Below are 11,722 nucleotides of genomic sequence, written 5' to 3' on the forward strand. Positions count from 1 at the left end.
TCAATAGTCATTGTTATTACCTTTAGTATGTGACAGCGATGATATTAATCGAATAACACAAAACTGATAAAAGCCAACTTTCATTGTACTAATACCATTCTACCAAACATCCACAATCAAGATAGAAGTTGAATAGTCATCAATTATGTTGAGTTCCTATATGTCTACAAAAATTGACAACACAACGATTTAAGCACAAGTTATTCCTTTTGATTACATAGGGCAAATAATACTGTTAGAGTTACCCACTAATCATGCACAACGTACATGAACCTATGCTAGCATGGCAAGTTCTAAATCTCAAGATCCACTGTCGCTTCACAAGAGATTAACACCCTATCTTATATGTTCGCGACGCACATAAGACGAATACGCACAACCAATACTAGATATCATACAATCATCACACACTAAAGTATTAAACAATTACTAAAGAATTCCATAATAAATCCGTTGCAACCCCATGATCACGATTAGCCCATAATAGCACTTATCGTCATCATGGGTTCATATGAAATCATGATAAACAAACACAAGAAAATAATAACTAAACTAATTATATTAAATCCGAGTACGTCACAAGAGTAAATAAGTTCAAAGTAAGAAAACTAGCATCCAACGTTACAACGAAACAAGAATCACAAGAAAATATGCTTCCTCTTCGTTGCGGTGTGCTAAATCGGTCTTCTTCCTTATCTCCTTCGCTCCTTGCGTAATACTACTATCTTCTCTCTTAAAAACGTCTCAAATCTACTTATATAATAGTCCCATAAAACTCAGATTACATAGAAGTGGAAGCCAAACAGAATTAGAAATCCTAAAATAAACTGCCTCTTTTCCCGACCCTGCGCGGCTGCTCAGCATAGCTGAGCGGGCGCTCAGCTTCCTGCGCGGCCGCTCAGCATTGCTGAGCGGGCGCTCAGCTTGCTGCGCGGCCGCTCACCATTGCTGAGCGGCCGCTCACCATTGCTGAGCGGCCGCTCAGACCTCTACTAGAAAAAATCCTGAGTTGCTCCGTTTCTTCGCCGTAATCTGTCCATTTCTTTCCTCTCGCAATGGTGAACACATGCCAAGGCTTATTCTTGATGATTCCTCCCCCGAAATGCAACTAATACCCTGAAATGCATAAACACTAGAAAAACGCATCAAATACACAAAATACTTGATTTCAAGACACCAATTTAAGCCATTTTAAGACGCACTAAGTGGTATAAAATGCCACTTATCACACCCCCAAACTTAAATCGATGCTTGTCCTCAAGCGTCACAGACTCAAAAACAAATAAAAACATGCATGAATGCAAATCTATATGAAAATACAGCGATCCCCCTTACTACAAATAAACCAACCAAATTGCAACATCTCAACAAATGCAGTTAGACAACTAAAGATCAATAAACTCATGCAAACGGACATACAGCCAGAAACGTGGTGTGTGCAAATGCTTAACAGATATGCTTCGGAACTGGACCAATTATTATGACTCGACTATCCTCAAGGCAATCCCATGATTATACAAAGAATAAAAATTCTAGGCACAAAGTGATATACAACACTACAAGAATTCTGGAGCTTACTACGGAATCGTGCTTTTTATTCACAACACAAATGCTTATTTGACCGTGCAATGAGTGAGGTCCACAAAAGACTTATACAATGGTATCCATGTAACGAGCGTTAGGTTAGCGGATCCCAGACTCTAAAAGCCTTAGGTCACTAGGCACAAAGTCCCCTAAGAACTTAATAACTCGAATACCACAGAGCCCACTCTTGATCAATTATGCATAACCACCTAGACTACTCGCACCACATGCGAGCCGGCTACTAGCTATTTGACGCCTAGCCACAACTAGCAACAAATTCCATTTTTTTTTACTCCAAATTTTTTCTTTTTCATGCCTTTATCAATAAGAGCCTATTATCGAATTCTAAGCATAATAAATAGATTGACCTCGAAAATAATCAAATCATAACAACAATCTAGCCCTTACGCATTCTCTAAGACTTAGTGGAATTACAAGTGCTTCTAGCATGCATATCAACCTACACGACTTAATATCACTTTAATGTTATCACTACACTCGTATCAATATCACAATTCAGTCGATAAATCATTGCAAAAGGGATCATGGTAAATGCATGAGCTACATGACATACATAAAAAAAAACTATATGGCATAAATTATGCAACTATATGAACTAAACTATCATGAATATGTAGCTATATGACATACACAATATTCCTCAACTACCACCCCCAAACTTAAAATCTTCACTGTCCTCAGTGAAGGTAGTAGAAAGGAACACAGGGTATACCTACTCGGAGTCATCATCATCATCACCCTCAGTGGGTGGAGTATCACGCGGCGGGCATGCAGAGTCCTCACCAAAAACTGGCCACTAGATATCAGCTCCAAGGCCCCGAAAAGCAGTCCCTAACGCAAGGGTGAGCTCCTGAGCAAACCTGCTCTGCGTCTCATACATGGCATCCATCCGCCGTGAAAGCCTCCTATACTGGGCATCAGCCAACCCAGCACCCTCCTGAGCTCTTGAAGAACCAGCCTCATCACGCCCAGGCCTAGCCATAGTAGCACCTCGTGCGGGACGCCCTCCTGGAAGATGATAACCCAGCCCATGATCCTCAGGCTCACCACCGGTCCACTCCTGCATCCCATTCAGAGTCCCAGAATCAATCGGAGCTGCCGGCAATTGCAACTACTCATGAGCCGGCCAGTTCACTCCTACTGCTCGGCACAGCTTCGTAACCGTGGATGCATAAGGGATGTTCATATGTTTCGCTCCCCTCAAAAACTTCAGAATTCCTTGGTAGATAAACTCACCAAGGTCTACATAGTACTCCTCATTAAGAATTCCCCACAACAACTGTGCTCTCTCAACTGTGACCTCATGTGCATGCGAAGAAGGCAAAATATTAGCACAAATAAATGCATTCCATGTACGGGCAAACCTGTTCATAGCGATCGCCGGGCAGTGACGATACTCATTAGTGCCGGTCCTGAAGGTCCAAACTGTGCCCGGTCTACAAAGAGTCGCACAAATCAAATCCAAGTCAAAATCCTCAGCAGTCTTTTCATTCCAGTTCTCCTCATCGGGCTTCCTCTCTCGCTGTCCAATCACACGGCGAATCGTCGCAGGGTGATAATCAACCGTCAGCCCTCGGACCACAGAAAACCCATTCTTTTCGGCCTTCGCATTCGCATAGAACTCGCGAACCACACTCATCGGCACTGCTTCAGGCGACTCACAGAAAGTTATCCACCCCTTCTCTGCAATCATGGGTAGCAACTCACCATCCCTCCCCGATGGTAAAAACCCTCTCTCCTTCAGAATCGGCTTCCCCAAAAGCCTAGTGTACTCCTCCTCCGCAGCTCTTTCAGTTAACCGAGGCCTTGCAGCAGTACCCCTCGATGAATCAACAGTAGGAACTGTGCTGCTGCTGTCAATAGTGCGTGCTCTCTTGGGTGCCATTGATTCGTGAATAAAAGTGTGTAAGAACTGAGTTTTGGTGCTTGGGAAAGAGTTTAAGTGTAGGAAGTTTGTGGGAGATATGTAGGATAGGTGTATGTATATATAGGGTGTGAAATAGGTTAAATTAGATTAGGAGTGGGGTTGAGGGATAAAATCATGGGGTAATAGGAAAAGAATTCGTGGGTTTATGGGCTGTGATGGGTTTTTTTATTTTTCTAAGTTTTTTTTTTCTGAACGTAAAAAAAATTCTGGCAGTTGACCCCTGAGCGGTCGCTCAGCAAAGCTGAGCGGGCGCTCAGCTTGCTGCGCGGTCGATCAGCAAAGCTGAGCGGGCGCTCAGCTTGCTGAGCGGTCGCTCAGGGGGTTACTGGAAAAAAAAAAAATTCAGCCCCTATTTTCTGATTTTTTTGTGTTTTTTGGATAGGTTATTAACTTCTAATGGTTCCTGTAACAACAATTCATGGGTTGCCTCCCACGCAGCGCTTCTTTTTCGTCATTAGCTTGACGTTGCGTACCCTTCTCAAGTAGTCAACAAAATGGCGCTAACCACTTCTCGGTTTGCCATATCCCTATAGTAGTGCTTCAACCGCTGACCGTTAACCTTGAATGCTTGGTCCGGATCATTCTCAAAAATTTCCACCGCTCCATGTGGAAACACAGTTTTGACAATAAAAGGTCCAGACCACCTTGATTTCAACTTCCCAGGAAAAAGTCGGAGCCGAGAGTTGAATAAGAGAACTTGTTGCCCCGACACAAATAACTTAGGATGTAGCTTCCTATCGTGCCACCTCTTCACCTTTTCCTTATACATTTTGTTATTCTCGTACACTTGAAGTCGAAATTCATCAAGTTCATTAAGTTGAAGTATTCTTTTCTTACCAGCTGCATCTAAATCCAGGTTCAACTTTTTTAATGCCCAGTAGGCCTTATGCTCAAGCTCCGCAGGTAGATGACATCCCTTACCGTACACCAACTGAAACAGGGACATACCAAGTGGAGTTTTGTATGCTGTTCTGTAAGCCCAAACAGCTTCATCGAGCTTTAAAGACCAATCCTTCCTTGATGGACAAACAACCTTCTCTAGAATGCGCTTTATCTCTCTGTTAGACACTTTTGCTTGACCATTTGTTTGCGGATGATAGGCAGTAGCCACTCGATGATTCACATTATAACGCTGCATCATAGAAGTGAACTTACGGTTGCTGAAATGCGACCCTTCATCACTTATGATTACCCGAGGTGTTCCAAACCTTGTGAAAATTTGCTTATGAAGAAAATTTAGCACTGCCCTTGCATCATTTGTCGGTAAAGCTTTAACTTCTACCCATTTTGAGACATAATCGACTGCCAGCAAGATGTACTGATTATTGCAAGACGAGATAAAAGGCCCCATGAAATCGATTCCCCAAACATCAAAGACCTCGACTTCAAGCATCACATTTAATGGCATCTCATCCTTCCTTGTCAAATTTCCCACTCTTTGGCAACGATCACACCTTAAAACAAACTGATGAACATCCTTGAACAAAGTAAGCCAAAAAAACCTGCTTGCAGAATACGAGCTGTCGTCTTCTCACCACCATAGTGTCCACCATAAACCGTGGAGTGGCAATCTCGTAATATCCCCTCCGTCTCACAGAACGGGATACATCTCCTGATGATCTGGTCAGCTCCCTGTCTAAACAAATATGGTTCATCCCACATATACCACTTCACCTCATGCAGAAACTTCTTCTTTTGAGCGGAGGTCAAATTATGAGGCATTACATTGCCGATGAGATAGTTTACAATATCTGCAAACCATGGTTCTTCCTCCTGAACTGCAAACAACTGCTCATCCGGAAAAGATTCATTGATTAATGTCCTATCTTGTGAAGTAGAATCGGGATTCTCCAACCTAGAGAGATGGTCAGCTACTTGATTCTCAGTACCTTTTCTATCCTTGATCTCTAACTCAAATTCCTGAAGTAAAAGCACCCAACGAATGAGTCTCGGCTTTGAATCCTTCTTGGAAACCAGATAGCGAATAGCCGCATGATCAGTGAATACTGTTACTTTTCTACCAAGTAGATAAGACCGAAATTTCTCGAAACCAAAGACTATAGCCAATAGCTCCTTCTCAGTAGTGGTGTAGTTCAATTGGGCTCCATTTAAAGTCTTACTCGCATAGTAGACCACATGGAAGAGATTTTTCTTGCGCTGTCCCAGAACTGCACCTACCGCATAATCACTTGCATCACACATCATCTCAAACGGTTCTTTCCAATCTGGTGCTGTAATTACTGGTGCAGTGATCAAACTCTTCTTGAGAGTCTCGAATGCCACCAAACATTCATCATCAAATTTGAAAGGCACATCTTTCTCAAGCAAATTGCACAACGGCTTAGATATCTTTGAAAAGTCCTTGATGAATCGCCGATAAAAACCCGCATGACCAAGAAAACTACGGATTCCTTTCACAGAATTAGGTGGGGGGAGATTTTCAATGACTCCCACCTTGGCCTTGTCCACCTCCAGACCCTTGTTAGAGACCTTATGCCCAAGAATAATGCCTTCACGCACCATAAAATGACATTTCTCCCAATTGAGCACCAAATTAGTTTCCACGCATCTTTTGAGTACGGCGCGCAGATTATTCAAACATTCATCATATGAATGTCCAAAGACGGAGAAGTCATCCATGAACACTTCGACATTATTTTCAATCATGTCAGAGAATATAGCCATTATACATCTCTGAAAAGTGGCCGGGGCGCCACATAACCCAAACGAAACTCTGCGAAAAGCAAACGTGCCAAATGGACAAGTGAAGGTAGTATTTTCCTGATCCTCTGGTGCAATACAAATCTGATTATACCCTGAATAACCATCCAGAAGACAAAAATACTCATGACCCGCCAACCTGTCAAGCATCTGATCAATAAATGGAAGAGGGAAGTGATCCTTCCTTGTGGCTTTGTTCAATTTTCTATAATCCATGCATACTCTCCATCCTGTAACTGTTCGAGTGGGGATGAGCTCATTCTTTTCATTTGCTACCACAGTGATACCTCCTTTCTTAGGTACACACTGTACAGGGCTTACCCACGAGCTGTCAGAAATAGGATAAATGATGCCTGCATCCAGCCATTTCAGAATTTTTTTCTTCACCACCTCCTTCATGATAGGATTCAGTCTACGCTGTTGTTCCACAGTCGGCTTACTACCTTCCTCTAGCAGAATTTTATGCATACAATATGAAGGACTTATCCCCTTGATGTCTGCTATGGTCCATCCAATAGCCGATTTGAATTATCTCAAAATCCTTAAGAGCTTGTCTTCCTCACTACCTGAAAGGTCAGATGAAATAATAACAGGTAACGTAGATGCATCACCAAAAAAAGCATACCTCAAGTATTCAGGTAATGGCTTGAGCTCCAAGGTAGGTGCTTCCTCTATTGATGGTTTGAGCTTTCCTTTAGCATTCTTGAGGTCAGCAGTACCAAGAGATTCAAACGGCATGTCCAGCTTTCGCTTCCAGGGAGAAGCGTTCAGATATTGTAATTGCTCGTTGCCATCTTCATCATCACTGTCAAAATCCCCCACTAAGGCCTTTTCCAATGCATCAGACATTAGCATGCGATCGAGTTCCGAAGTGACCGCAGAATCAATCACATCCACTTTAAAGCACTCCTCATCTTCTGTAGGGAATTTCATTGCCTTGAATACGTTGAAGGTCACATCCTGATCTTGTACCCGCATAGTAAGTTCACCTTTTTGCACATCTATCAAGGTACGGCCAGTAGCCAAGAAAGGTCTTTCCAAGATTATGAGAATCTTCTTATCTTCCTCAAAATCCAGAATAACAAAATCTGCAGGAAATAAGAGCTTATCCACCTTGACGAGCACATCCTCCACTATGCCCATTGGGTAAGTAATGGAACGATCAGCCAATTGTAGCGACATGTATGTGGGTTTTGGATCAGGCAGATCCAACTTTTTAAAGATTGACAACGGCATCAGATTAATGCTTGCTCTCAAATCACAAAGGCACTTGTCAAAAGTCAAATTGCCAATGGTGCAAGGAATGGTGAAACTACCTGGATCTTTCAGTTTTGGTGGTAACTTTTGCTGCAGAATAGCGCTGCATTCTTCCGTGAGAGCAACGGTCTCAAGGTCATCCAGTTTCACCTTCCTTGAAAGAATACTCTTCATAAACTTCGCATAACTAGGCAATTGCTCCAGAGCTTCAACGAAAGGTATATTGATGTGAAGTTTCTTGAACACCTCCAGAAACTTCCCGAACTGTCTATCCAGCTTTTGTTGCTGCAATCTCTTAGGAAAAGGTGGTGGAGGATAGAGCTGTTTCTCCCCTGTATTAGCCTCAGGCAGAGTGTGTTCAACATTAGTCTTCCTTGGTTCCGCCGCTTTCTCCTTTTGCTTAGATTCTTCATCTCTAATTTCAGCTTCTCCTTCTTTTGCCTTTTCAGCATCAGCAACTTTTCCGAACCTTAAGGTAATAGCCTTGACTTGCTCTTTAGCTTCCTTCCTGCCTGGTACTTCCGTGTCACTGGGAAGAGTGCCAGGTTGACGATTGAGCACTGCATTGGCTAATTGACCGATTTGATTTTCTAAGGTCTTGATAGAAACCGCCTGACTCTTGCATAACAGCTTAAGTTCCTCAAAATCAGCACTAGTAGGTACAGCTGTACTTCCCTGTTGAGGATATGATTGCCTGGTAGCATACTGATGTGGTTGCTGGAATTCAGGTGGGTTAAACTGTTTACTCACTCCTTGCTGATATGGTGGCTGAATAGCATTCTGATTATTCCCCCAGCTGAAATTTGGATGATTTCTGTTATTAGGATGATAGGTCGCTGGCACAGGCTGTTGTTGTCGCTGATAATTATTCACATACTGAACAGATTCGTTGACAAGAGAACACTGATCCGTAGCATGAGAACCTGCACAAAGCTCACAAACCATAGCTATTTGATTAACTCCATATGTAGCCAAAGAATCAACCTTCATTGATAGCGCTTGGAGCTGGGCTGCAATAGCGGTGGCTGCATCAACTTCCAGAATACCTGCTACCTTACCTGACGTCATCCTCTCAGTTGGGTTTTGATGCTCATTTGCAGCCATAGTCTCTATAAGATTATACGCCTCAGTATAGCTTTTAGCCCATAGGGCGCCTCCAGCTGCTGCATCGAGCATGGGCCGAGATTGGGCCCCCAAATCATTATAGAAACCAGTGATCACCATCCAATCAGGCATTTCATGATGTGGACATTTTCTCAACATTTCCTTGTAGCGTTCCCAAGCCTCGCACATAGATTCAGTAGGTTGCTGCGCAAACTGAGTAAGAGCACTCCTCATAGCAGCAGTCTTTGCCATCGGATAAAACTTCACCAGAAACTTTTGTGCAAGATCTTGCCACGTAGTGATGGACCCAGCTGGTTCAGAATATAACCAGTCTTTGGCCTTGTCCCTCAGTGAGAATGGAAAAAGCCTCAACTTGATAGCTTCATCAGTCACGCCATTATACTTAAAAGTGCTGCAGATCTCGACAAAATTCCTTATGTGCATGTTGGGGTCTTCAGTTGCCGCTCCTCCAAAAGAAACAGAATTTTGCACCATCTGAATAGTGCCCGGCTTGATTTCAAAGGTGTTAGCTTGAATAGCCGGATGAAGAATGCTTGACTGGATGTCATCAATTTTTGGCCGAGAAAAATCCATAAGAACTGGATCAGCTTGAACAATACGATCACCCATGTTTACTGGTTCTTTCCGCTCAGTTCCTGAATCCGAATCTTCAAAATCTAACTTCTCCAAAATATCAAGAACTTCATCTGTCTCCTCAGCTGTATCTAAAGTCCTCTTTCGAGTACGAGAACGAGTTTGCAAAAACGCTTGCTAAAGTACCTGAAACACAACCGGAAACAATAAGTAACTACTACGTCCTAATCACTGAGTCCTAATGACCAATGATGGTAAGTACATAAACTAAACAAATACGCCGAGTCCCCGGAAGAGGCGCCAAAAACTTGTTAGGGCAAAAACACGCGCTAATATTCACGCAAGTATACGCGTTCGCAAGTAATATAGAATACTTTCTAGTTCGTTCCCACAGAGACTCAGACTAAATTATTTTCTAATTAAACTCACTCACCAATGTATGATTACTTCTCAATGTTAAGACACTAACACTTAAAATTGTTAACTAAATATTAAGTACAATTAACTACTTAATTAATCACTTAATTAACATTTCAAATTATCAATAATAAAACACTCATGAGATCATAACTTCATTACTACTTCCTTCAATAGTCATTGTTATTACCTTTAGTATGTGACAGTGATGATATTAATCGAATAACACAAAACTGATAAAAGCCAACTTTCATTGTACTAATATCATTCTACCAAACATCCACAATCAAGATAGAAGTTGAATAGTCATCAATTATGTTGAGTTCCTATATGTCTACAGAAATTGACAACACAACGATTTAAGCACAAGTTATTCCTTTTGATTACATAGGGCAAATAAAACTGTTAGAGTTACCCACTAATCATGCACAACGTACATGAACCTATGCTAGCATGGCAAGTTCTAAATCTCAAGATCTACCGTCGCTTCACAAGAGATTAACACCCTATCTTATATGTTCGCGACGCACATAAGACGAATACGCACAACCAATACTAGATATCATACAATCATCACACACTAAAGTATTAAACAATTACTAAAGAATTCCATAATAAATCCGTTGCAACCCCATGATCACGAATAGCCCATAATAGCACTTATCGTCATCATGGGTTCATATGAAATCATGATAAACAAACACAAGAAAATAATAACTAAACTAATTATATTAAATCCGAGTACGTCACAAGAGTAAATAAGTTCAAAGTAAGAAAACTAGCATCCAACGTTACAACGAAACAAGAATCACAAGAAAATATGCTTCCTCTTCGTTGCGGTGTGCTAAATCGGTCTTCTTCCTTATCTCCTTCGCTCCTTGCGTAATACTACTATCTTCTCTCTTAAAAACGTCTCAAATCTACTTATATAATAGTCCCATAAAACTCAGATTACATAGAAGTGGAAGCCAAACAGAATTAGAAGTCCTAAAATAAACTGCCTCTTTTCCCGACCCTGCGCGGCCGCTCAGCATAGCTGAGCGGGCGCTCAGCTTGCTGCGCGGCCGCTCAGCATTGCTGAGCGGGCGCTCAGACCTCTACTGGAAAAAATCCTGAGTTGCTCCGTTTCTTCGCCGTAATCTGTCCATTTCTTTCCTCTCGCAATGGTGAACACATGCCAAGGCTTATTCTTGATGATTCCTCCCCCGAAATGCAACTAATACCTTGAAATGCATAAACACTAGAAAAACGCATCAAATACACAAAATACTTGATTTCAAGACACCAATTTAAGCCATTTTAAGATGCACTAAGTGGTATAAAATGCCACTTATCAAGGGCCATAAAAGATAAAATCAATCTTGTGGAAAAGGGACTTATCACCTTGAGGATCTGGAAGGAAAGTCGATTTCGCGAGCGTGGAACGCGGAACATCTCCGAAAGTATTATCAGCAAGGCGCGACTTTGGCCCCTTATATATCTTTTTTATTATATACTTATGGTTGTGCCTATATTATAGTCTAGAAGCAATAAAATTCCTCCTAGACTAGGGGGTAGTGCATGTACTACTTACCTTAGAACTAGTTGAAGGATCATTTTTTCAAGTAAATTCCCCACAGAACATAGTAGCTGTGGGACTGGTGCACTTTTTGACACTAGAGCGCAGTATTAATAAAAACTTTGAAAAATTTCAAAGGATGTTTGATTGATTTGTTTGGTTATGTGACGCGTTCTAATCACAGGGCGTGCCCTGAGAATGAGTTCTTTATGCATATTTATAGAGAAAACACTGAAGAAAATCCAAGGAAAAAATGGAAAATAGGACGCGTCTCAGGTCTAAGGATGCGCCCAAGTAACCTTGGTTGATGCTCCTTTAATTTTATGCTCCAATATTGGCACTCCATAACTGAAAACAAGAACGCGTCCTTGCAAAGGACGCATCCAGCCTGATATGTTAAAAATATTATCTTCAAAAATAAAGGGTAGACGCGTCAAAACACTAGGGCGCGCCCCTCATGTATTGTGCCTTCCCTAAATACAGAGGTACACCATGATATCATGTTTGGAAAAATATACCATCCAGAAAATTCAAAATTG

At 41.8% G+C, this 11,722-nt stretch overlaps 1 non-coding gene across 1 annotated transcript; it reads left to right on the top strand.

The window, feature by feature from the left end:
- Positions 1–8,744: 8,744 nt before the first annotated feature.
- Positions 8,745–8,851, top strand: LOC141669301 (small nucleolar RNA R71). Its single transcript, XR_012553588.1, has one exon. It is a non-coding gene; the product is annotated as a small nucleolar RNA R71 (small nucleolar RNA).
- Positions 8,852–11,722: the final 2,871 nt, after the last annotated feature.

Source organism: Apium graveolens, chromosome 6 (assembly GCF_009905375.1).
Source record: "Apium graveolens cultivar Ventura chromosome 6, ASM990537v1, whole genome shotgun sequence".
In the NCBI taxonomy this organism is placed as follows: Eukaryota; Viridiplantae; Streptophyta; class Magnoliopsida; order Apiales; family Apiaceae; genus Apium; species Apium graveolens.